This window comes from Sorex fumeus, unplaced genomic scaffold (assembly GCF_029834395.1).
Source record: "Sorex fumeus unplaced genomic scaffold, SorFum_2.1 ptg000017l, whole genome shotgun sequence".
NCBI lineage: Eukaryota > Metazoa > Chordata > Mammalia > Eulipotyphla > Soricidae > Sorex > Sorex fumeus.
Genome location: NW_026606074.1, coordinates 669,575 through 695,287, shown reverse-complemented (window position 1 = coordinate 695,287; position 25,713 = coordinate 669,575). Strand labels below are relative to the sequence as shown.

The 25,713-nt window shown below is 52.8% G+C and overlaps 1 pseudogene; it reads left to right on the top strand.

Annotated features, from left to right (window-relative positions):
• The first annotated feature begins 1,949 nt into the window (after window positions 1-1,949).
• Window positions 1,950-25,687, top strand: LOC130021560 (histone H3-like; annotated as a pseudogene).
• The last annotated feature ends 26 nt before the right edge of the window (window positions 25,688-25,713 follow it).

The following is a 25,713-nucleotide window of genomic DNA, read 5'->3' as shown; positions in this document are numbered from 1 at the left end:
CTGCAGCCCTGCCTGGCAGGGACAGGCCCACAGTCCCCTCCCCCTTCTGCTGGGGGTCCTCGGGACAAGGGCTCGGCCTGCAGCTCCAGGGGCCAGCCCCAGCCTCAGGCAGAAGGTTCTGGAACAGCTGGGGCCTGGAACGGAGCAGGACACGCTCCAGTGGAGGCTGGGAATGCAGGGTCTGCAGGCTGGCCAGCTGTGTGCCGAGTCCTGCCCTCCCCAGGCCCCCTGAGGGCGGGAGCCGCCTGGCTGCCACCCCCAGGTCGTGACCGAAAAGCTTGGCTCTGGGTTCAAGGTGTCTGGCCCTGCTCAAGTGACCAGACGTTCCTAGGCCGGACCCAGGGTAGGGTCCTGTCCTCCACAGAATCTGAATCTAATCTCTGAAACTCAAGTTTCTTGAACTTCTGCTGCTTTCCGTGTAGAGTCTGAGACTTCATGCACTTGGGAGAGGGATGGGCATGGTCAATGCTCTCCCCTGGCCTCACATGTCCATGCCCCTGGGGGTGAGATGGGCATGGTCAAGTAGCTCTTCCCTGGCCCCACATGCCCTTGGGGACCCTCAGTCTCTAGCCTCAACTTGACCCAGCTGAAACCCTCTGAATCCAGCTGGGACTATTCAGTCTGGTGAGATCCCAGCAGTGGCACAGTGTGAAGGCAGCCCTCCTCTTCACCCCTGGTAAAGACCGAGATATATTGTGTGGGGGTGGGGTGGGTGGGAGTAATACTGCTGTGTTTAGGACTTACTCACGGCTTTGTGCTCAGGAACCACTCTGGCTGGCTAAAGGCGTTCCTGTGTGGATCCAAATGGGGTCAGTTGTATGCAAAGCAAGTGCCTTACCCTTACTGTCTTTACTGGTCAGCCAGGGGTCTCCAGGGCACGGCTGGGTCTGAGCCCATGGGACGGCCTCAGTGACTGGCCACTCAGTGAGCGAATGACTGAGCAGGTGAGAGGGAGGAGGGCACCAGTGAGGCTGCCCAGCCCTCTCCTGGGCTGCCCACAGACAAACGTGCTTGGTCCTCTCCCTGTGCCTGCCGGTGGGTCCTGTGGAGGCAGAGCTGGATGCCCAGTCCCTCTGCTCACTGAGATTCCCAAAGGAGTCTGGCATGGGTGGCCAGCTACACACGCCCAACGGGAGAGCCTGCCCTTGGACCTGACCCTCAGATGGAGTGCAAGAGGCCCAGGGATCTGGCTGGCCCGTTCTCTCCTGGCTAGCCTGCCGTGGAGCCAGAGGCCCTCTGCTGGGCAGGCTCTCTTCACGGAGCACCCACCAGGGCCCACCTCCCTCTGCAGAGCGCCTCCTGTGGAGGGTGTCCGAGTCTCAAGGAGTCAAGGGTGCTGTCTGGAGAACCAGGCCCTGCCATGCCCCCATCCTGCGCTGAGAGTTTGGGGGACCTAGACAGCCAGGGGCTGCAGGGGCACGTCCTGGCCTGCTTCTGTGGCTGCTTTGGTCGTCACGGGAGGCGTGCAGCTGCCCTGCTTCAACACTCTGTTCCTTCCTGCTCAGCTTGCCTTTGGATAGCATCCTGGTGGTCACGCAGCCTCTCTGTGCTCTAGAGTGACCCTAGGTCACATGGGGTGCTGGTCCTTCCTTCAAACCACACTGAGCCGATCTAGTTGTTCCCCCGAGAAGCCTCCCGTACTGCCTGAGCCAAGTTGAAGATCTCTGAGACAGGGCCCACGACACTCCCTGGTGGGCCCAGGAGGACTCGGCCCAAGCACTCCGGCTGCACAGCTGTGACGTGTGTTATTTCACCTGCTGGTTCCAGCATTCCAGGGCAGGCCAGGGAAGGTCATAAAAACTTTGCGGTCACCTATATATTATTTTTATGTCGGTGCTTAACACGGTGTCTTTGACACATGTGCAGGAGCCTCATCGTAAATCAGGGTCCGAACGTCGCACGTGCTCCCTGCTGCTGTCTCTGGGGGCGGGTCTCAGGGAGCACTTGACATGCCCCAGTTTGCGGCAGGCGACTGGCGGCTGGCGGCCCAGCAGGTAGGAGGCCAGCGTGGAGCCTCCATCTGGCACCCGGCTGGTTCGGCCGCCACACGAAGGTTAGTCTGTCTGTTCTCGGGGGTATGCGTGTGTGTGTCTGTATCTGAGCAGAAGTGAGCAACGGCTCCATCCACGTGGCATCTGTCTCATGGTCAGAGCAGCCTCCTGCAGGCTCGCTGGATCTGGCCACTAAGCCCCTCAAGGTCGCCCTAGACCTCAGGGTTGTAGCCACAGGTTCCTCTGGGCAGCAGCCAGAGGGCGCAGCTGAAAGCTTCAGGCCTGGCACCACCAAGTGGTGCTCTGAGCTTCGGAGCCCCCGTGTGCATGCAAAGCTGGTCTGACCTGGGGTGGGCTGGATTGCAACCTGCAGGGGCCATCCAGGAGAGGCAGACAAGGACTGAGGCCCAGCTGCACCTTGGGAGGAACTCAGAGGACCAGCAGACACTGCCCATGTAGGCCCCTGCATCTCCCTCTCCTCCCGTTCTCCCCCCCTCCCCCACTCCCGGCACACTGCTTCAGAGCGCCTTTCTGGATCCCAGGGGTCGGGATTGCAGCCTGCGAACAAGTGTCCAGCGTGATCATGAGGCAGTTCCACGCCTGAGCCCCCTCCTCCCGCAGATGTGGGAGGTCCTCACAGGGAAAAGGTGTGTGGTCATCCCCGTGGCCTGGGAGGCCTAGGTTGGAGTGTCCTGGAAAACACTCACCAGGAACTGACCCACACCTGTGTCTGGAGCTGGGGTGAGGGGTCCAGGGGCAGGGCCTAGGGACACTGGAGGAGGATCAGGTGCAATAGGGTTTGTCCAGAGAAGAGGTAGAGGAAATGTTCCAAGGAGCAGGAGGGTTCAACCCCTCCACTCCCTACCCCTGGGGTGACAGAGTACTTGGGCTGTTTCTGGGAACCTGGGTGAGTGTAGGCAGAGCTGGAGGGGGGGTGGGGTGGGGGAAGGTTGGGCTCTCAGGGCTGCCATTCTCTGCCCCTCACTCCACCCTGGTGATGGCAGAAAGGTGGATGATTTGGGGAGGTAGCTGGGGTGGGGAAGGGGGTCCTCATCTGCAGTGGTCTCCGAAGGATCTGTTAGACTCAAGGCTTTGTGCTACGGAGAAAGAGAAGTGGCCAGGACGTGCCAGGGGAGTGGGGCGCAGGCAGTTCAGCGGAGGGATGCTGGGGAAGTGGTGGGGGCAGGAGGTGGGAGCAGGCTCCCCACATGGGGCTGAAAGTGTGAGCACGGGGAGCCCCGACTTCCGGTGTTCCAGGGCACCAGGCAGACCGAGGGGCCGCCCGTGCTAGGTGCTGCAGAGAAGGTCTTGTCAGCGTTGGCAGGAGGGCGGTTCCTGGGGAGGCAGGGTGGCTGCCTGGTCGCTGCCCCAGAGATGCAGAGAAGCCCTCCCTGGCTCCCGGGTCGGTTTGGTCTTTCCGTTTTCTGGGCCGCAGATTCCTGGGCCATGAGCACCTGGGATGATTTTGTGACAATTTGATTAGTTTGGGCCCAGTTGGGCCTGGAGGTGGCATGTTCTACAGGGTCCTGACAGAGAGGGCCGAGCTGGGGCAGATCAGACAGGGCTGGTCGAGGGTGTGAGGGTGAGTGTGCAAGGAACCACCAGAGATCCATTTTGTGGGAAAGTGTGAAGTCCAGTGCTGGGCGCAAGAGCTCCCTGCCCGCACGGATGGCCGGGGGCTGGCTGAACCCTGAGCGTGGTGGAGTTTGTCTGTGTGCTTGTGGGTCCCTGCTCCAGCCCTGCACCCTGGGGAGCGGCAAGCCCACCCTGGCCCTGGGGGCCTCCCGCCGCACTGTCGGGCTGCGCACAGGGGGACGCTGGGGGCGGTGTCCGGCCGGGGTGGGGGCTTCCGAGAAGAAAGAGAACGGAAGGGAAGCACGCGCAGCTCCACGGCCCCCGCAGGCCGAGTCTGGGCCTCGCCGCCCGCCCCCCGCAGTGTCGCCGCGCCCCGCTCCCAGGCCCAGCACGAGGCCCCGCACGAGGCCCTGATTGGGCCGTAGGACCACGCGAGTGCGCATGCGCCGCCCCGCCCAGTTGCCCGCTCGCTCGCGCTGACGAGTCGCTGCCGAGGGGCCGGCCACAGCGCCACGCTCCAGGGCTCCGGCGTCCTGGGCGCAGCAGGACCCGGACCGAGTGTCCACGCGGAGAAGGAGACGCCGGACGGCCCCTTCTGCAGGGAGCAAAAGGCAAGTGGGCCCGGGCGGTGCACGTCAGCAGGGGCAGGGACACGTGTGTGTACACGCACCCGGCTGACAGGGAGCAGGGACACGGACCCACGGTGACAGGGAGCAGGGACACGGGCACATGGGTGACAGGGAGCAGGGACATGGACCCACAGGTGACAGGGAGCAGGGACACGGGCCCACGGGTGACAGGGAGCAGGGACACGGGCCCACGGGTGACAGGGAGCAGGGACACGGGCCCACGGCTGACAGGGAGCAGGGACACGGATCCACGGGTGACAGGGAACAGGGACACGGGCCCACGGCTGACAGGGAGCAGGGACACGGGCCCACGGCTGACAGGGAGCAGGGACACGGGCCCACGGCTGACAGGGAGCAGGGACACAGGCCCACGGCTGACAGGGAGCAGGGACACGGATCCACGGGTGACAGGGAACAGGGACACGGGCCCACGGGTGACAGGGAGCAGGGACACGGGCCCACGGCTGACAGGGAGCAGGGACACGGGCCCACGGCTGACAGGGAGCAGGGACATGGGCCCACGGCTGACAGGGAGCAGGGACACAGGCCCACGGCTGACAGGGAGCAGGGACACGGGCCCACGGGTGACAGGGAGTAGGGACACGGGCCCACGGGTGACAGGGAGCAGGGACACGGGCCCACGGCTGACAGGGAGCAGGAACACGGGCCCACGGGTGACAGGGAGCAGGGACACGGGCCCACGGGTGACAGGGAGCAGGGACACGGGCCCATGGCTGACAGGGAGCAGGGACACGGGCCCACGGGTGACAGGGAGCAGGGACACGGGCCCACGGGTGACAGGGAGCAGGGACACGGGCCCATGGCTGACAGGGAGCAGGGACACGGGCCCATGGCTGACAGGGAGCAGGGACACGGGCCCACGGCTGACAGGGAGCAGGGACACGGGCACATGGGTGACAGGGAGCAGGGACATGGACCCACAGGTGACAGGGAGCAGGGACACGGGCACATGGGTGACAGGGAGCAGGGACATGGACCCACAGGTGACAGGGAGCAGGGACACGGGCCCACGGCTGACAGGGAGCAGGGACATGGACCCACAGGTGACAGGGAGCAGGGACACGGGCACATGGGTGACAGGGAGCAGGGACATGGACCCACAGGTGACAGGGAGCAGGGACACGGGCACATGGGTGACAGGGAGCAGGGACATGGACCCACAGGTGACAGGGAGCAGGGACACGGGCACATGGGTGACAGGGAGCAGGGACATGGACCCACAGGTGACAGGGAGCAGGGACACAGGCACATGGGTGACAGGGAGCAGGGACATGGACCCACAGGTGACAGGGAGCAGGGACACGGGCCCACGGCTGACAGGGAGCAGGGACATGGACCCACAGGTGACAGGGAGCAGGGACACGGGCACATGGGTGACAGGGAGCAGGGACATGGACCCACAGGTGACAGGGAGCAGGGACACGGGCACATGGGTGACAGGGAGCAGGGACATGGACCCACAGGTGACAGGGAGCAGGGACACGGGCACATGGGTGACAGGGAGCAGGGACATGGACCCACAGGTGACAGGGAGCAGGGACACGGGCACATGGGTGACAGGGAGCAGGGACATGGACCCACAGGTGACAGGGAGCAGGGACACGGGCACATGGGTGACAGGGAGCAGGGACATGGACCCACAGGTGACAGGGAGCAGGGACACGGGCCCACGGCTGACAGGGAGCAGGGACATGGACCCACAGGTGACAGGGAGCAGGGACACGGGCACATGGGTGACAGGGAGCAGGGACATGGACCCACAGGTGACAGGGAGCAGGGACACGGGCACATGGGTGACAGGGAGCAGGGACATGGACCCACAGGTGACAGGGAGCAGGGACACGGGCACATGGGTGACAGGGAGCAGGGACATGGACCCACAGGTGACAGGGAGCAGGGACACGGGCACATGGGTGACAGGGAGCAGGGACATGGACCTACAGGTGACAGGGAGCAGGGACACGGGCACATGGGTGACAGGGAGCAGGGACATGGACCCACGGGTGACAGGGAGCAGGGACACGGGCACATGGGTGACAGGGAGCAGGGACACGGACCCACGGGTGACAGGGAGCAGGGACACGGGCACATGGGTGACAGGGAGCAGGGACACGGGCCCACGGCTGACAGGGAGCAGGGACACGGGCCCACGGGTGACAGGGAGCAGGGACACGGGCCCACGGCTGACAGGGAGCAGGGACACGGGCCCACGGGTGACAGGGAGCAGGGACACGGGCCCACGGCTGACAGGGAGCAGGGACACGGACCCACGGTGACAGGGAGCAGGGACACGGACCCACGGGTGACAGGGAGCAGGGACACGGGCCCACGGGTGACAGGGAGCAGGGACACGGGCCCACGGGTGACAGGGAGCAGGGACACGGGCCCACGGGTGACAGGGAGCAGGGACACGGGCCCATGGCTGACAGGGAGCAGGGACACGGGCCCACGGGTGACAGGGAGCAGGGACACGGGCCCACGGGTGACAGGGAGCAGGGACACGGGCCCATGGCTGACAGGGAGCAGGGACACGGGCCCATGGCTGACAGGGAGCAGGGACACGGGCCCACGGCTGACAGGGAGCAGGGACACGGGCCCACGGGTGACAGGGAGCAGGGACACGGGCCCACGGCTGACAGGGAGCAGGGACACGGACCCACGGTGACAGGGAGCAGGGACACGGACCCACGGGTGACAGGGAGCAGGGACACGGGCCCACGGGTGACAGGGAGCAGGGACACGGGCCCACGGGTGACAGGGAGCAGGGACACGGGCCCACGGGTGACACGGAGCAGGGACACGGACCCACGGCTGACAGGGAGCAGGGACACGGGCCCACGGCTGACAGGGAGCAGGGACACGGATCCACGGCTGACAGGGAACAGGGACACGGGCCCACAGGTGACAGGGAGCAGGGACACGGGCCCACGGCTGACAGGGAACAGGGACACGGGCCCACGGCTGACAGGGAGCAGGGACACGGGCCCACGGCTGACAGGGAGCAGGGACACAGGCCACAGGTGACAGGGAGCAGGAACATGGACCCACGGGTGACAGGGAGCAGGGACACGGGCCCACGGGTGACAGGGAGCAGGGACACGGATCCACGGGTGACAGGGAGCAGGGACACGGGCCCACGGCTGACAGGGAACAGGGACACGGGCCCACGGCTGACAGGGAGCAGGGACACGGGCCCACGGCTGACAGGGAGCAGGGACACGGGCCACAGGTGACAGGGAGCAGGGACATGGACCCACGGCTGACAGGGAGCAGGGACATGGACCCACGGCTGACAGGGAGCAGGAACACGGGCCACAGGTGACAGGGAGCAGGGACATGGACCCACGGGTGACAGGGAGCAGGGACACGGGCCCACGGGTGAAGGTGTGGGCAGAGACGCAGACATGCAGCCCTGAAGGCTTGGGCTGGCCAGGACTCTCATGCACGCCCACAGACCCAGTCCCGGTCCCTCCTGGGTTTCCTTCTCTGCCAGTGGAGGCTGGGAGGGCGGCAAGTGCGGACGGTGACTCTAGTGCAGCCATGTCCCCTCAATTTTGCCTGCTATTGGTCTGTTGTGAGGTGATGTGGAGCCGCCTGATGTTGGGGATGCAGGGTTTCTTCCCTGCATTGCTGCCAGGGCCCCTGGGCCTCTGTCTGGGGCACAGCCAGGAGAGGGCAGAATGCAGTTGGGCGTTTCCACCCCAGTGCCCCTCCCACGGTGAACGACTCACCAGGCTGGCCCCGGACCGCAGTGGAAGCTGGAGGTGGCGGGAGAGTGGGCCCTGCAGATGCTGTGCTCCTTGTCTGCCAGACTGAGGGGCAGTTGGTGGCGGCTAAGCCAGTGCCTGGAAACCTGGAAGCTCAGGCTGCCAGTGGAGACCCCAGCCCAGCTTTCTTGCCGCCCTGCCTGCCTTGCCCCTGCCCAGCTGTCCAGGACTGTGTCTCTGGACCTTCATCTCAGCAGGTCTTTTCTTGGCTTGACCACAGTCCCACTGTCCTCTGCCTGTCCCCTGGAGCAGCCCACCCAGTGCAGTCCACACTGCCTTCAGGATTTGCTTATCAAGCCTGGGACAGCCCTGCAGATTCTGACTTGGGCCTCTGTCCCCCAGGGTCTTGTCAAGCCTGCCCTCCAAGAGAGTCTTGGCCTGAGGCTCAGCCATTGGAGGGAGCATGACCCTTAGCTCCCAAGTGACCAAGAACTGGGTTCTGAAGGGCATGAGGACCACGACCCTGCCACTGGGACTCAGGAAGTCATTTTGCTGGCTGTGTGTTCATTGAAGACTTAGATACACTTTGTAGCTGGAATTAAATTTTCCACTGATATCTGATATCTTTCCACTGATATTCTTACTCTGGAGAACCTGGCAGGCAGGTGAAAGTATCCTGCCCACACGGCAGAGTCTGGCAAACTCCTCGTGGTGTATTCAGTATGCCAAAACCCAGTAACAATGATGGATCTCATTCTCCTGACCCTGGAAGAGCCTCGAATGTGGCACTTTCTAAAATCTCAGGGCTAGGACGAAGGAGACGTTACTGGTGCCTGCTCGAGGAAATTGATGAACAACAGGATGACAGTGATACAGTGATACTGATATCTGAGACATGAGAGTGAGGGAGGTGTTGCCATTAAAACCCTCAGCTGTTCATTGAGTCCCGGTAGGGGGAGCTGCTTTATTTTGCTTTTTAATGAGGACTCAAACCCTTGATCTCTTTCTCTCCTCTCTTTCCCTCCCTCCCTCCCTCCCTTCCTCCCTGCGTTCCTCCTTCCCTTCCTCCCCCACTCCCCCCCACCTCGGCTTCAGTAGAGCTCACAGAATCTGGGAGACACCTGCCTCAGATTGAGGCCAGATCCCACCCCTGCTCTGCTGCCGCAGAGGTTTCCAGGACCTAAGTGTGACCTGACACTGCCTTCTTGGACCTACAGCGCCTGCTGTGGTCAGCGTTACTGCTCAGTCTCCACCCTGCCCCCTCACCACCTCCTCCCTCTTGTCGCCTTCTACCACGTCCTCCACCAGTCTCACCTGTCCCCACTGCAGGTGCTATTGTCGGGACCCCAGCTCCTCTCGGCAAGTCACCACCCAAGCCTGGGCTGGCTGACTCTTGGAGCCACAGTGGTGGTGGGACGTGCTTAGTGTCACAGTGGTGCCGCAGAGGGCGTGAGGGGTGGCTTGCCTGCTGATCACCTGGCCTTATCCTGGGGTCTGCCTGACAGTAGAGGGCTACAGTGGGGGACACTGCAGACCCTGGCAGCCTTCCCCTTCGGGCAGCCGAGCGCACTGGAGACCATGGCACCCACTTGCCCTGAGGAACCTGTGGTAGAGGCGTCATGGCCTGTGCTTGCACCCTCCGTGGCTGCTGCACTCTCCCTCAGGGCTGGTGCATGGGTGATGGACTTGAAAGGAGCTGGGCACCCCGCAGAGGACCTCAGGATGGCTTTCCGCTGCTGGGACTCTCGCCTTTGAGACCATAGCTAGCCTCTGTCTGTTAGAGGTCATGTTTTTGTGATGTCAGGGTTCGCATGGTTTCTAGATAGATTCCGCAGAGGTACAGTTACCCTCTGGTGCTGCTACCAGAAATGTTAAGTATATTTTGTAGCTGTTTGTTGCTGTTTAAAATTCTAGTGTGGGACTGGAGCTCAGAGGGTAGGGTGTTGCCTTGCACAAGGCCAACTCGGGTTGGATCCTGGGCTCTCTGTATGGTCCCTAGGGCCACCAGGAGAGGTTCCTGAGTTCAGAGACAGGAGTAAGCCCTGAGCACAGCTGGGTGTGCTCCTCCCTCCCCCGAAAATCTAAATGACAATTTTTACCTTAAATTGAGCCACCTTTTTGGAAATACCAGTTCCTAAAATAAGAGGTTTATAAAGTGGGGCGGGCAGAGAGTACAGGAGTCAAGGCACTGGCCAGCCGTGGCGCTATCCTGGGCATCACATGGTCCCCAGAGCATTGCTGGGTGTAGCCTCGAGGCCCCCTGAGCACCATGGGCTCCACCAGCGTGGCCTGGATTCTCCAGCGAGGCAGGCCCTGAGTAACTTCACATTCTCGAGTCCTCACCCTCAGGCCACTAGCTGGTTGGCCTGGAATAGCTGGGGTTCTGGCCTGAGGACAGCTTGAGAGATGCCCCCTCTCTTGTCCTTGTGATACTGCCTTCAAATAGGTCTGCTGGGGCTTAGATGTGAGCTGTCAGGCACTTGGTATGGGGAACGGGGGCCTGGCATCAGAACGAGAGGGAGCTTTGTGCAGAGTCACCGTGCCCACTCTCCCTGCCTGGTGCTTGCACATATTCCTATATTGACACTGGGTTTTTCCTGCCCAGTGGTGGCCTAAAGTGTGTCTTTGTTCTTGCTATAAATGTGTTTCTTCAAAAAACTGCAGAAATGGGACAGTGGCTTTAAAGAAAAGTCCATAGAGTACTAATAACTTGGGGCTGGAGTGCAGCCTGGCATGCACGAGGCTTGGAATCTGATCACTGACACAGCAGGATTTCAGAACACCACTCGACATAGAATCGTGGCCTCTGGAACACCACGAGTATGACTGAACCTGGCACTCTTGGGAAGGGCACCTGTACTGCAGAGTTTGTGGTACTCAGGCGCTTCCCTATCCCATGCTTATTTGTACCAATTTTTGTTTTTTCTCTGCTTTTTTTTTCAGGGGGAGTGTGGTGGGGCTTGGTCCATACCTGGTGGTGCTCAGGGCTTACTCCTGGCTCTGCACTCAGGGATCACTCCTGGTGGTGGTTGGGAACCATACCGGGTGCTGGAGACTGAACCAGGGTCTGACGTGCAAGATGAGCACCTGACCCACCATACTATTGCTCTTGCCCTGGCAGTTTTTTCCCTTTTGGTTTTGGGCGGCATCTGGCATTGCTTAGGGCTTTCTCAAGGGGTCTTATGTGGTGCCAGAGATTGAATCTGGGTCGGCATAGTGCAAGGTAAGTACCCTGCCCACTGTACTATCTCTGTGGCTCTATAACCTTCACTTTGTTTTGGGGGCTGGAGGGTCAGGCCATACTTGGTAGTGCTCAGGGCTTATCCCTGGCTCTGCACTCAGGGTTCACTCCTGGCAGGCTTGGAGGATCAGATAGAGTGCCAGAGATTGAACCCCGGTCAACTGTGTGCAAGGCAAGTACCCTACTCACTGTTCTATTTTCTGGCCCCTGTAACTTTCACCTTTAAGTGAACAAATAATATATGACCACTTCCATGACAATAAAAGAAATTCAGGGGCTGGAGCAATAGTACAGCGGGGAAGGCATTTGCCTTGCATGCAGCTGACCCAGGTTCGATCCCTGGCATCCCATATGGTCCCCTCCAGCACAGCCAGGAGTGATTTCTGAGTGCAGAGCCAGGAGTAACCTCTGTGCATCACTGGATGTGACCCCCAAAAGCAAAAAAATTAAAAAATTAAAAATAAAACCTTTAGAATGTTTTAGTTCCAATCATCTCTTTCCAACTTAGGCCATTGAGTCTTTTATTATTATTATTATTATTATTATTATTATTTGCTTTTTGGGTTACATCCGGCATTGCACAGGGGTTACTCCTGGCTCTGCACTCAAATTACTCCTGGTGGTGCTCAGGGGACCATATGGGATGCTGGGAATCGAACCCTGTTGGCCGTGTGCAAGGCAAACGCCCTACCCACTGTGCTGTCACTCCAGCCCCAAAGTCTTTTAGTTCTGTTTTACTTCAGCCTTCCCATATAGCAAAGCCTGGCAAGCTACCCATGACATGTTTGATATGCCAAAAACATTAACAAGTCTCACAATTTGTTGTGAGATGTTCCTGGTGCCCGCTCGAGCAAATCGATGAACAACAGGAGAACAGTACTACAGTGCTTACTTCAGCCTCACACATTAGAGGCTGGTCTTTAATGTTTGGATTCATCTACATATGTATCTTATGTCTTGTTTTTTTTTCACTTAAACATTGTTGTGTCCCTTTTGGATTAATTTCCTTCTCTTCAAAGCAGACTTTAGAATTCCTTGAGAGCATACTTCTGGTATTAAATTCCTTCTATTTCTGTTCATCTTGAAATAATTTTATTTTGCCTTTGTCCTTGAGAAATAGATTTGTTCAGTACTCAATTCTAGGTTGACATTTATATTTTCTCTCAACACTTGATAGCTGTTATTATTAAGAACTGATGATCTATTGCTGCATAACAAATTACGTCAAAATGTAGTGGCTTAACACAACGATAATTTTCCATGGTTCCTGTGGATCAGGAATCTTGGAGAGACTTGGCTGGTCTGTTGTACCTCAGAATACATTCTAAGTTTGCTATTAGATACGTGCTGGGTCTGTAGCCATTTTGACTTTATATGGCTTTGAGGAACATTTCCACGGGAATCCCTTGATAGAGCTGTTGGCTGGGGGCCCGTAATGTCTCCCCACCAGGATGGTGCTGAGATCTAGTTGAGTGGTTGACTTCCTCCAGAACCTGTAACCTGAGAGGCACAGGTGGAGGCACCGGTGTCATCCCCTTCTAGACTTGGAAGCTGTATCCCAGTGCTTCCTGGTCACAGAGCCCACCCTGTCCAGGGGCTGCCGGCAGCACACAGCAGGAGGTGAGTGTCACTGTAGGTTTTACCAGCATAGCTCCAGTTTGTCTCAGCTGTCTATATGTCTTCATAGGGTCATAGATTTCTCTACTTTTGGTGGGTTATTTCCATCTACCTTTGTTGTTGCTGTTCTTTATTTTCACGATAGTGTGTCTCTAATGTGTTGTTATCCATCTGTGGATTTACATTTTTCATCAGCTCTGGAAAATTCTAATACATAATTCTCTTAATGCAGGGGTGGGGAGACTTTTTTTCTGCCAAGGTCTGTTTGGATATGGGCTTAATAGGCAGAATTCATGGGCTTCCCGGGCAGACAGGCAGAAGGCAGACGATGAGAAGTGTTTGTGTCTGTCCTGTACCAGGGCCAGAACACATGATTTAATGGGCTTTCAGTGGCCTGTAGGCTGGACATTTTCCCATCCCTGTAATTTTAGGGCGCTCGGGGATTGGGCCACACCTGGCTATGCTTCAGGCTTACCTTACTCCTGCCTCTGTGCTCAGTGCTTGGGGGACTGTGTGCAGTGCTGGAATCAAACTGGGGTCAGTGGCAGCGTGACAAGTACCTTACTTACCGTACTTTCTTCTTTGTCCCCACCTCCACCTTGCACAATGTATGTGGTCATTCCTAAATCTTTGTTTTCTTTGTTTTTGACCCACACCTGGTAGTGCTGAGGTCTTGCTCCTGGCTCTCTGCTCAGGAATCACTCCTGGTGGTGCTCAGGGAACCACATGGGATGCCAGGGATTGAACCCAGGTCAGCCACATCCGAAGTAAGTGCCCTACCCACTGTACTACTGGCCTAGCCCCTAATAATTCTTGCCACTTTTAAAAATAATTCTTAATAAAGGGCCTTTTTTTTCTTTTTGGGTCACACCCAGCGATCCACAGGGGTTACTCCTGGCTCTGCACTCAGGAATTACTCCTGGTGGTGCTCAGGGGATCATATGGGATGCTGGGAATTGAACCCAGGTTGGCTGCGTGCAAGGCAAATGCCCTACCCGCTGTGCTATCACTCCAGCCCGTTTTTATTTTTATTTTTTGTTTTAGGGCCACACCGCTTTGCTCAGGGCTTACTCCTGGCTCTGCATTCAGGGATCATTTCTCGTGGGCTTGGAGAACCATGTGGGGTGCCATGGATCAAACCAAGGTTCCCTTTGTCCAAAGAAAGCACCATTCCTTACTGTACTATTTCTTGGACCCCTGGTTGTCTGTTTTTTTTTTTAAATTATTTGGGGAGAATTTTTTATACTTGTCAGTGTTATGAATTACAAATATTTTCTTAAGATTTTGCGGGGTTTTTTTGTCACAAAAAACAGTGTTCAGGGCTTACTCCAGGCTCTTTACTCAGGCATCACTCCTGTCAGTGTTCTGGGGACAATATGTGATGTCAGGAATCAAATTGAGGTGTGTCAGGGCAAGCACTTGCCCCATGTACAATCTCTCCACCCCCCTGAAATCTTTCCTTAAAGTCTTTTTTTCCCCAAAACTTTGTCTTTTTTTTCTCTTTTTGGGTCACACCCAGCGATGGTCAGGGGTTACTCCTGGTTCTGCACTCAGGAATTAGTCCTGGTGGTGCTTGGGGGACCGTATGGGATGCTGGGTGTAGAACCCAGGTCAGCTGCGTGCAAGGCAAGCGCCCTACCTGCTGTGCTTTCACTCCAGCCCCATGTCTTAGTAGTATCTTATGGTAAACAAAAGTTTAATTATATGTTAAACATTTTACATATCCTTCATGGCTAATGCTTTAAAGAATTATTTATTTTGGGGACTAACTCTTGGAGGTACTCTGGGACCATATGGGGTGCTGGGAGTTGAACTTGCATCGGCGGCGTGCAAGGCAGGTGCCCTCCCTGCTGTGCTGTTGCTCCAGCTCTTCTCTTCTTACTCTTGCCCTGTGTGCTAGGTTCCCCATTTCTCATAAAACACTGAGGAAGCTGTTGGGATGAACTTAGTCCTGATGCTGAAGTCACTTCGAGCTCTCCAAACCTGTCACCTCACACACCCCCATTCTACATCCTTGCCTTCCTTGTGGGCCCTATCTTAATTAAGGGTCAGTATGGTCCTTGTGAGAGAATATGCAGGTTTGTGAAACCGTACACACATATATGTGTTGCTTGTTTTACAAACATGGGACTTTGGAGAGTCGGAAGGAGAAAGACTGGATGGTCTCACTCATGTATGGTATAACAGCAGGCAGGAACAGATAATGTTCAGTGAGATCACAAAACTGAGGTTTCCAAGTCGGGGGAAGTGGGCCCAAAGGGCTTGACCTGTGGAATGGTAACATTAGATCCCCAAACAGGATAAACATTTACACGCTTGTAATCCTCTGTTATCGTAATAAAACAAATTTTAAACAGAAGTTCCCCATTCCGCAAGAGAGGGATAGTGCTGGGGATGACTGGGGAGGTCTGATTGCTGCTCACTCTTGCTGGGATTGGCAGACCCTTCCTCAGAATGAGCTGTGCTGGGCTCTGAAAACTGGCTGAGGTCTGGGAGCCCCGACAGGCACCAGCTTCCTGCTGGCCATGGCTGACAGCGGCAGCCCTGTGCTCCTTTCATTTTGTGTTTGTTGCCTGTCTGCTGGTCTTGGCTCACGAGGACCTGATTCATCTCCACAGATCTGAGAATGCCTTGCTGTGCATTATGGTCATGAGATCCACTTCTCCTAACCGTAGTGTTGCCTTGACGTCCCCATTCTGGGGTCTCAGAATCCCCTTGGTTGCAGGGACCCCAATTTGGGAACAGCATCTCCCACATTTAGCTCTAAGAGGGCATACCATGATCTTTTATTGGAGGGTGGATTTTTGGACCAGACTTGGCGATGTTCAGGGGTTACTCTTGGTTATCTTGGATCTCAGTGCTCAGGGATCACTCCTGGTTGTGCTTGGCGGACCATCTGGGGCTGTTGGGGACCGAAACTGGATTGTCTGCATACAGGACAACTGCCGCCCTGCTATACTACTGCACTGGCCCCACAGTGTGACCTTTTAAATGAAAGGTCTTTGAGGTCCTGTGGAATCTGGCAGTTGGTCTTTCTAAATCCTATAACTGACACATATTCTAGCATGTTCACTTCTGTAGAAAGGTATTTGGAATTTTGATAGGAATTGCATTAAATCTGTGTGCAGATCCCTTTAGGTGAGGGAACTGTCATTGTACAAGACCGTTTTCCCATCCATGAGCTTCCTGTGTGCAAATCTTGTGCTGCTTTTGTAATTCTTTCACTCTTTTATGTGCTATTGTAAATGGGATTGTTGCATCAATTTTTTTTAATTGAATCACCATGAGAACAGTTACAAAGCTTTCAGGTTTAAGTCTTGGTCATGCAATGATCAAATACCCATCCCTTCATCAGTGCACGTTTTCCACCACCAAGAACCCCAGTGTACCCCCATCCCACCCCCACCCCCCACCAGTGTGGCAGATGATTTCCACTTTACTCTCTCTCTACTTTGATTACATTCAGTTTTTCGACAGAAGACCTACCATTATTTTTTTTAAGTTTTATTATTATTATTAGTGAAGCACCATAAGGTGGTACAGTTGTAGATTTACAATTTTTTTGTGCTTGGGTTTCGATTACAGAATGATCAAATACCCATCCCTTCACCAGTGCCCATTTTCCACCACCACGGATAATATCCCTCCCACCCCCATCCCTCCCATCCCACCCTGCCTCTGTGGCAGGGCAATCCCTTGTGTTCTCTCTCTCCTTTTGGGTGTTGTGGTCTGCAAAAGAGGCTTTGAGTGGCAAACATGTTCAGTCCATAGTCTACTTTCAACATGTATCTCCCCTCCTGGGAGAATCCTCACAACACCCTTTATTTGGTGCTCCCTTCTCTATCTGAGCTGCCCTTTCCCCTAGAATGCCTGGCTGGCCTCTAAGCTATGGAGTAATCCTCCTGGTGCTGATCTCAGCTATTCTTGGGAATTAATTTCATATTTTGTTACTTTATATTCCCCAGATGAATGCAATCTTTCTATGTCTATCCCTCTCTTTCTGACTCATTTCGCTTAGCATGATACTTTCCATGTTGTACCACTTGTATATAAATTTCATGACTTCATCTTTTCTAACAGCTATATAGTACTCCATTGTGTAGATGTACCAAAGTTTCTTTAGACCTACCATTATTATTTGGAATTTTCCCCCAACATTCAGACCTGCTGAGAAGGCATCACTAGATAATTTGTTTTCTATTACTGATAATGAAGAGCATATGATGTTGTGTGGCTGCTTTTGCGGAAAACTTTGAATTTCTGATATTTTAGTAATTAAGCCTGGAGGGATTTCTGCCAGAAGCCTCTGGGTTCTGGGATTGATTTGTGTGGCTCTGGGATCATGGCCATTCAGGAGCCAGAGGAGCTGTTTGTTGCATCAGTTTCATTTTTCTTTTCTTTTCTTTTTTTTCACCTTTAATAAAACCATTTAATGACATTTAAGTCCCTAATATTTCCAAGAACAACAGTAAGTACTACTTAATATTCATTAATTTACTTAATGATTTTCTTCTGTTTTATCAGTTTCATTTTTAGATTATTGTATTTATTGTTGTTGAGATTAATGTATTATTGTATTAGCACAGCGGTAGGGCGTTTGCCTTGCACACAGCCAACATGGCCGACCCGAGTTCGATTCCTCCGCCCCTCTCAGAGAGCCCGGCAAGCTACCGAGAGTATCTCGCCCGCACGGCAGAACCTGGCAAGCTCCCCGTGACGTATTCGATATGCCAAACACAGTAACAACAAAGTCTCCAATGGAGACGTTACTGGGCCCGCCCGAGCAAATCGATGATCAACGGGAGGGCCAACTTTTAATCATGTAATTTTGCTGAGCTTATTAATAAAACCTGTTTGATTACCTTGATGCAGAAGAATTTAACAAAATTCAATACCTTTTTATTGTAAAAAACAAATAGAAGGAAACTATCTTAATTAAGGCCATGTCAAAAAGCCCTGGGCTGGAGCAATAGCACAGCAGGAAGGGCATTTGCCTTGCACGTGGTCGACCCGGGTTCGATTCCTCTGTCCCTCTCAGAGAGCTACCGAGAGTATCCTGCTTGCAGAGCAGAGCCTGGCAAGCTCCCTGTGGAGTATTCGATAAGCCAAAAACAGTAACAACAAGTTTCATAATGGAGACATTACTGGTGGCCGCTCGAGCAAATGGATGAACAGTGGGAGGACAGTGCTACAGTGCTATGAAAAGCCCATAGCTCATGGAATACTCCATGGACAGAAGGACAGAAAAGCATTGCTGTAAGGAGAAAAGCAGCTGTGACCCCTTGTGTCATTTCTGTACAACATAGTACTATAAATTCAAGCCAGAGAAATTAGGAAATAAAGAAGTATCCACATTAGTAAGGAAGAATTAGCAATCTCTATGAACAAATGGCATGATCTCTTGTTGCATGGCATGTAGATACACACTGTGCACACACACACACACACGTATGCATGCGCACACCACAGGCATATTCTCGCTATTAAGGACTAATGAATGAATCATAACGTTTTCAGTAGGAATGGCTGAACAGAAGTGTGAATATAGTCCCTGTCACTGAAACATATGCTTAAAAGGGGCTCCATTGGGGGACTGGGGTACAGTGTGCAGGGTGCTTGCCTTGAATGCCGCAGACCTGGGTTTGGTTCCCCGGCATCCCATATGGTCCCTGGAGCCCAGCAGGAGTAGTTCCTGAGTGCAGAGCCAGGAGTAATCCCTGAGAACTGCTGGATGTGACCCCCCCAAACAAAACAAAACAAAATACAAAAATGGGTCCATTGGGAGCCAGGGAGATGGCCCATAGGGCTGGGCACAAACTTTGTGTATCAAGCCTGGGTTCTATCCCTGACATTTTCTGGTCTCCTGAGAACCACTGAAATAACTCCAAAGCTTGAAAGCAACAGAAAACAAAGAAAAATGGATAAAATCATAAATTTTATGTATAGTTATCCCACACACAAAAAAACCCTAGTTTAAAACAACACAACAGCTGAAAATTTTAATCTTAGAGAACAGTACCAACACAAAAAACAGTTTTACTATTTAAAACTTTATTTTGTGTTTGGACCATACCCGGTGGTGTTTGGGACTTACTCCTGGGTCTGCCCTCAGGAATCACTCCTGACAGAGCTTTGGGGACCATATGGGGAGCTTGGGATCAAACCTGGGTGAAGCAAATGCCTTACCCACTGCACTATCTCTCTTTAAAACCCATTTAAAACCCTTGTAAACATTAGAGAAGCTTCTTGATGAATGTGCTGGTTGATTTTGCTCGAGCGGGCCCAGATATTACTGGACTATGACTGAAAGAAGGTCTGTCCTAAGTTCACATATCTGGACCTCTGGACCTCTCTGCCGGCACTGCACGTGCCTCTGGCCAGCTGGATCAGCTCCTATTAAGCTTCGTGTTGTTCTTGTTTCTCTTCTGCTGTTGTCTCCATCCTCGTTCCTTCATGATTTTCACTGCCATGTTCTTCCTGTTGTGGTAGGTGATGTTTTGTCTCTTTGAAGCCTTCTTTGTTTTCTCCAGTTTGCATTTTTGGCTTTTTCCTTGGTTGCTTTGACTAGGCTCCTTTCTTGTCTTTACTTCAAGTTTAGTATAATTAGACTGCCAAAAAATAGGTGAATTAATATGAAACTGAAGTTCTCAGAGGGACCATTCAGATGTATTTTAACCTGAAGCTTGGTACTGCTCAGTGGTGCTCTCTCACCAAGTGTCCTTCCCAGGAAGCTTGGCTTCCTCTGTATTGAGTTTTGGTTGGGCCCAGCTGACCTGCTACAGCACATGAGCAGCTACAGCCTGAGTGTTTTCTGGAAGGCAGGAAGCCTGCAGCTCCACTGGTGTATTCCTTCAGTTCAGAATTTAAATGATTTTTGGGGGCCAGAGGCATAATACAATGACTAGGCCATTTGACTTGCAAACGGCCAACGCAGGTTCAATGCCTAGCATCCCATATGGTTCTCTCAAGTGCCATCAGGAGTGATTTCTAAGCACAGAGCCAGGAGTAAGCCCCAAGAAATGCCAGGTGTGGCCCAAGAAACAAAACATTTATTGAAATTTTCTGTCCACAGGGATGGAGCAACAGCACAGTGGGTAGGGTATTTGCCTTGTGTGTAGCCAGCCAGGATTCAATCCCTAGTATCCCATGTGGTTCCCCCAGCACTTCCAGAAGTGATCCCTGAAAGCAGAGCCAGGAGTGACCCGCCTAAGCAGCGCCAGGTGTGGCCCCCAGACAGACAAACAAACAAACAAACAGAAAAGGTTTCTGTCCAGCTGACAAGAGTCTTTTGGCAACTTTATCTGTGTAGGAGGGATGTGTGGTGTGTTAACATTGTCTGCTATATTAGGGACTTGGTTGCTTCTATTTCACATGACTCCGTCCAGATGATGTGTGATGTGTGAACACTGTGCATGTGTTTCTGGTAGCTGAAGGCTTCCATCTTGACCTGTGTGGTAATGACCACCCTTGTTTCTAGATCACCTATGTCTCCAAGCCAGAATGCCACCTGACACTGCCTGGCAGCTTTGCTGCATCCAGATCTTTAACAAGCAAGTGCCTCCCTGTAGAGGGACGTGCATGCTCTTAGGGAAGATGTAGCCCACACAGACTCTTCCTTAGCTGGACGAGAATGAAAAAGGAACAGACAGCAGATGCGGCTACCTGGACCAGTTAACTTTTTTTTTTTTTTGAATGGTGATTATTTGGGCCGCAGCCAGCAGTGCTTGGGGATTCCATGGGGTGCTTGGCCACATGCAGGGAAAGTGCCTTAATCCCAACCCCTTCACTGTCTGTCCAGCCTAGGTAGGCTGCTGTCTTAACCAGTGTTTCAAATGTAAAATGTTTCCTTATATTTCCACATTTATTTTTGATAAGGGCATACTTCTTACTTGTTGCTCTTATAATTGGCATCTTCTTTTTCTATAGTATATCTTCTGCTACTGGGATATGGACTGATGCTGTCATGTTTTAATCTTTCTACCAAATTCCTGTTTGTGGTGGTTCAACACCGTTCCTTGTGGATGGTAGGCTTTCTATGTCTTTCATATAATAGAAAAATGTTAGTCTGTCCTTTACTAAAATTTTTATTATATATTTTTCAATGAATCACCATGAGGCACAGTTACAGACTTACAAACTTTCATGCTTATGTTTCAGTCATACAATGATCGAGTACCATTCCTCCACCAGTGCCATTCTCCACCCTCAATGTCCCCAGTATCCCTCTCACCACCCCATGCCATACTCCCCCCACCCCCACCTCTGTGGCAGGGCATTCCCTTTTGCTCTCTCTCCTCTTTTGGGTCTTGTGGTTTGCAATAGAGGTATTGAGTGGCAATCATATTCAGTCTATAGTCTACTTTCAGCATGCATCTCCCATCCTGAGCGAGCCCTCAAAGCACCCTTTACTTGGTGGTCCCTTCTCTGTCTGAGCTGCCTTTTCCCCCAGCTTGTGAGGCCGGCTTCCAAGCCGTGGAGCAATCCTCCTGGTACTCATCTCTACTATTCTTGGGTGTAAGTCTCCCATTCTGTTACTTTATATTCCACAAATGAGTGCAATCTTTCTATGTCTGTCCCTCTCTTTCTGACTCATTTCACTTAACATGATACTGTCCATGTTTATCCACCTATATGCAAATTTCATGACTTCATCCTTTTGTTAGTCTGTTCTTTTCTGTTCACCCAAAGACCCCCTTGTGCATCTGTGGTGGTGAGTCTTCTAATGGAGAATTGGTGAGTAGGAGATAAAGAAACAGCCTTTATCTTTAATCTGTGATCCTCATCTTCAGCAGAAACACTCAGTGTTTCCCCACAAACTTTAGACTGGGAGTATTTAGAATTGTTAATTGACTCTATTGGGATGGTAAGTACATATGAAAATATAAGTATACAGCTGTTCCCCCAGGTGGTGGTGGTGGTGGTGGTGGTGGTGGTGGTGGTTCTTCTTCTCTTCTTTCTTCTTCTTCTTCTTCTTCTTCTTCTTCTTCTTCTTCTTCTTCTTCTTCTTCTTCTTCTTCTTCTTCCTTCTTCCTTCTTCCTTCTTTCTTCTCCTCCCCCTCCCCCTCCCCCTCCCCCTCCCCCTCCCCCTCCCCCCTCCCCCCTCCCCCTCCCCCTCCCCCTCCCCCCCCCTTCCCCTTCCCCTTCCCCTTCCCCTTCCCCTTCCCCTTCCCCTTCCCCTTCCCCTTCCCCTTCCCCTTCCCCTTCCCCTTCCCCTTCCCCTTCTTCTTCTTCTTCTTCTTCTTCTTCTTCTTCTTCTTCTTCTTCTTCTTCTTCTTCTTCTTCTTCTTCTTCTCTTTTTGTAAGACAGGGAGAACGCAGGGTATCCCCCCACACACACACACATCTTTGACCCTGACTTTTATTTTTAAAAAATTAGAAATGTATCTTTAAAAAAATTGGAAATGGGTTCATTAGTGAGGCCCTAGGGATGATCTATAGCTTTGGAGTTAAAAGGTATAATAGCCTTTTTAATCAATATTTTCCACCTTAGAAAAGCAGTTAGTAAGGTAAATTAAACTTATGAGTTTCCTAATGTTTAATTGGCCATATGTTACTGGAATGAATACTGCCTGATTATATAACATGCCTTAAAAAATTTAGGCCACACCTGGCGATGCTCAGGGCTTACTCCTAGCTCTGTGCTCAAGAATCACTCCTGTGTTTGGGGGATCACATGGGATGAGGGATGAGCCCAGGGCTCCAACCCAGCCAAGGCAAGCACCCTTCCCACTGATTTCTGCTTTCACCTTTTTCATTCCCTCCTGTGCTAATTCTTAGCTCGTGGCTTTCATCTCTTGAAATTGAATGTTTATGGAATCGAAACTTCTTTGATATGACAGCTCTGATTTAAAAAATATTATTATATTTTTAATGTAGAAATACCGTTTATTCAAGCATTGCTTAAGCTGATTGAATTGAGCATGAACTCCACGTTTTTTAAAATTCAGAATGTTAATTTTATTTTAAAATTATTATTATTATTATGTTTAAATCACCATAATATAGTTACAAAGCTTTCCTGTTTGAGTTTCAGTCATACAGTGATTGATGACCCAACCCTCCACCAGTGCACATCTTCCATGACCAATGTCCCCAGTATCCCCCCCATACTACTCTCCCTTTTTTTTTTTTTTTTTTTTTTGCTTTTTGGGTCACATCCGGCGATGCACAGGAGTTACTCCTGGCTCTGCAATCAGGAATTACTCCTGGCGGTGCTCAGGGGACCATATAGGATGCTGGGAATTGAACCCAGGTTGGCCACGTGCAAGCATATGCGCCACCCCCCCATACTCTCCTTTTAAAAATAAATTTAATATTTTTTCTTTTTTTAATTAAATCACTGTGATTAATCACAGTTACAAGCTTTTTTCCCCCCCCCTTTTTAATTAGTGAAACACCATGAGGTACAGTTATAGGCTTACAAATTTTGTGCTTGGGTTTCAGTTATACAGTGATCAAGTGCCCATCCCTCCACCAGTGCCTGTCATCCATCACCACGGGTCCCAGCATCTCCCCCCCATTCCCCCCGTCCCATCCTGTCTCTGTGGCAGGGTATTACCCCTTGTTCTCTCTCTTCTTTTGGGTACTGTGTTTTGCAAGAGAGGCATTGATCAATCATGTTTGATCTATAGACTACTTTTAGCATGCTTCTCCCACCCTGGGAGGGTCCTCACAACACCCTTCATTTGGTGCTCTCTTCTCTATCTGAGCTTCCTTTTCACCTAGAACGTGTGGCTGGCCTTCAAGTCATGGAGCAAAATTCCTGGTACTAATCTCAGCCATTCCTGGGTGTTAGTCTCCCTTTTTGTTGCTTTGTGTTCCCCAGATGAATGCAATCTTTCTGTGTCTATCCCGCTCTTTCTGACTCATTTTGCTTAACATGATACTTTCCATGTAGTACCACTTGTATGTAAATTTCATAACTTCATCTTTTCTAACAGCTACATAGTACTCCATTGTGTAGATGTACCAAAGTTTCTTTAACCAGTCATCTGCTCTTGGGCACTCAGGTTTTTTCCAGATTCTGGCTATTGCACAGTTACAAGCTTTCATGTTTGAATTTCAATCATACAATGATCACTCATCCCTCCACCAGTGCACATTCTCCATCACCAATGTCCCCAGTCTATCCCCCCCCCCCCCCCCCCCCGCTTTCCAGACCTCCTCCTGCCTCCATGGCAGACAATTCCCCCATACTTTTTACTTTTGGGCATTAAGGTTTGCAACACAGATAGAGAGGTTATCATGTTTGGTCCTTTATCTACTTTCAACACACATCTCCCACCCTGAACGATTCCTCCAACCATCATTGACTTAGTGATCCCTTCTCTATTCCAGCTGCCTTCTCCAGCTCATGAGACAGGCTTCCAACTATGGGGCAGTATTCCTGACCCTTGCGTCTACTGTCCTTGGGTGTCAGTCTCATTTTATTTTAAGTAAAAGTAAAGTAAAGGCCCTCCCGTTGTTCATCGATTTGCTCGAGCGGGCCCAGTAACGTCTCCATTGGAGACTTTGTTGTTACTGTGTTTGGCATATCGAATATGTCACGGGGAGCTTGCCAGGCTCTGCCGTGCGGGCGAGATACTCTCGGTAGCTTGCCGGGCTCTCCGAGAGGGGCAGAGGAATCGAACTCGGGTTGGCCATGTTGGCTGCGTGCAAGGCAAATGCCCTACAGGGCCTTTACCTTTTACCATTTTATTTTATATTCCAAAAATGAGTGCAGTCCTTCTGTGTCTGTCCTTCTCTAACTCATTTCACTTAGCATGATACTCTCCATATCCATCCTCTTATAAGCAAATTTCATGACTTCATCTCTCCTAACAGCTGCTTCCCATTATGTACATCCATACTCTCTTTTGTATTGCTTGTTATGAATAGCATAGGATGTTGTGTGGCCACAGGAGTGGCAGCACACTCCTGGAATTCTAACATTTTAGATAGTTAGGGTCTGGAGGAGGGAGTTGGAGGCAAGATGGTGCCGATGTCGGTTGAACCCCTCGCGCTCTCCTGAACCCAGCTCACCATCTCACTCTGGATGATGTGCGACTCAGCACGCTAGGCATGGAATTCCGCGTGTGATCCCTGCTGGAACTCTATGCATGATTCCTGCTGAACATCACCAGCTGCTTTGCAGGATTAAGACAGAATGGCACCGGCAGGGTGAGAAAAAACTGTGGCGGCGGCTGCAGCATCAGCGCCTCCCCCAGCCGGGCCAAGTCACAACACCATCGAGCATGGAACAGTGACAGTAACACACTCAGTGGCTTATCCACTGCAGGACGCCGTCTGTCAGCCACCGAGTGACTTGGGACTTGGCACAGGTGTTCGACCAGGCACAGACCCTATGCGATCGCCCCAAAAGTCTCCATTCCCCTCCTCCCCGGAGAGCCTGGCAAGCTATCCGTGACATACTAAATATGCCAACAACAGTAGCAAAAAGGGGTCTCATTTCCCTAATCTTGAAGGAGTCTTCAGCTGAGTTGGGAAGAACGAGGGGGCTCGTACTAAGCAGATGGTGCGCAAGTCAAAGGGTGGGAAGACGCGCTGCAAGCAGCTGGTCACCAAGGAAGCCTGCTAGAGTGCGCCAGTCATGGGCAGCGTGAAGAAGCCACACGGCTACCGGCCCGACACCGTGGCGCTGTGCGAGATCTGTCACTACCAGAAGTCCACCGAGCTGCTTATCCACAAGCTGCCGTTCCAGCAGCTGGTGGTGAGATCACACAGGACTTCACGACCGACCTGCGCTCCCAGAGCTTGGCGGCTGTCATGGCGCTGCAGGAGGTGGGCAAGACCTACCTGGTGGGGCTCTTCTAGGACACCAACTTTTGCACCATCCACGCCTAGCGCATCACCATGATGCCCAAGGACATCCAGCTGGTGTGCTGCATCCTCGGAGAGAGGGCATAAAGTCTCTGATGCTAAAATCTCAGGGC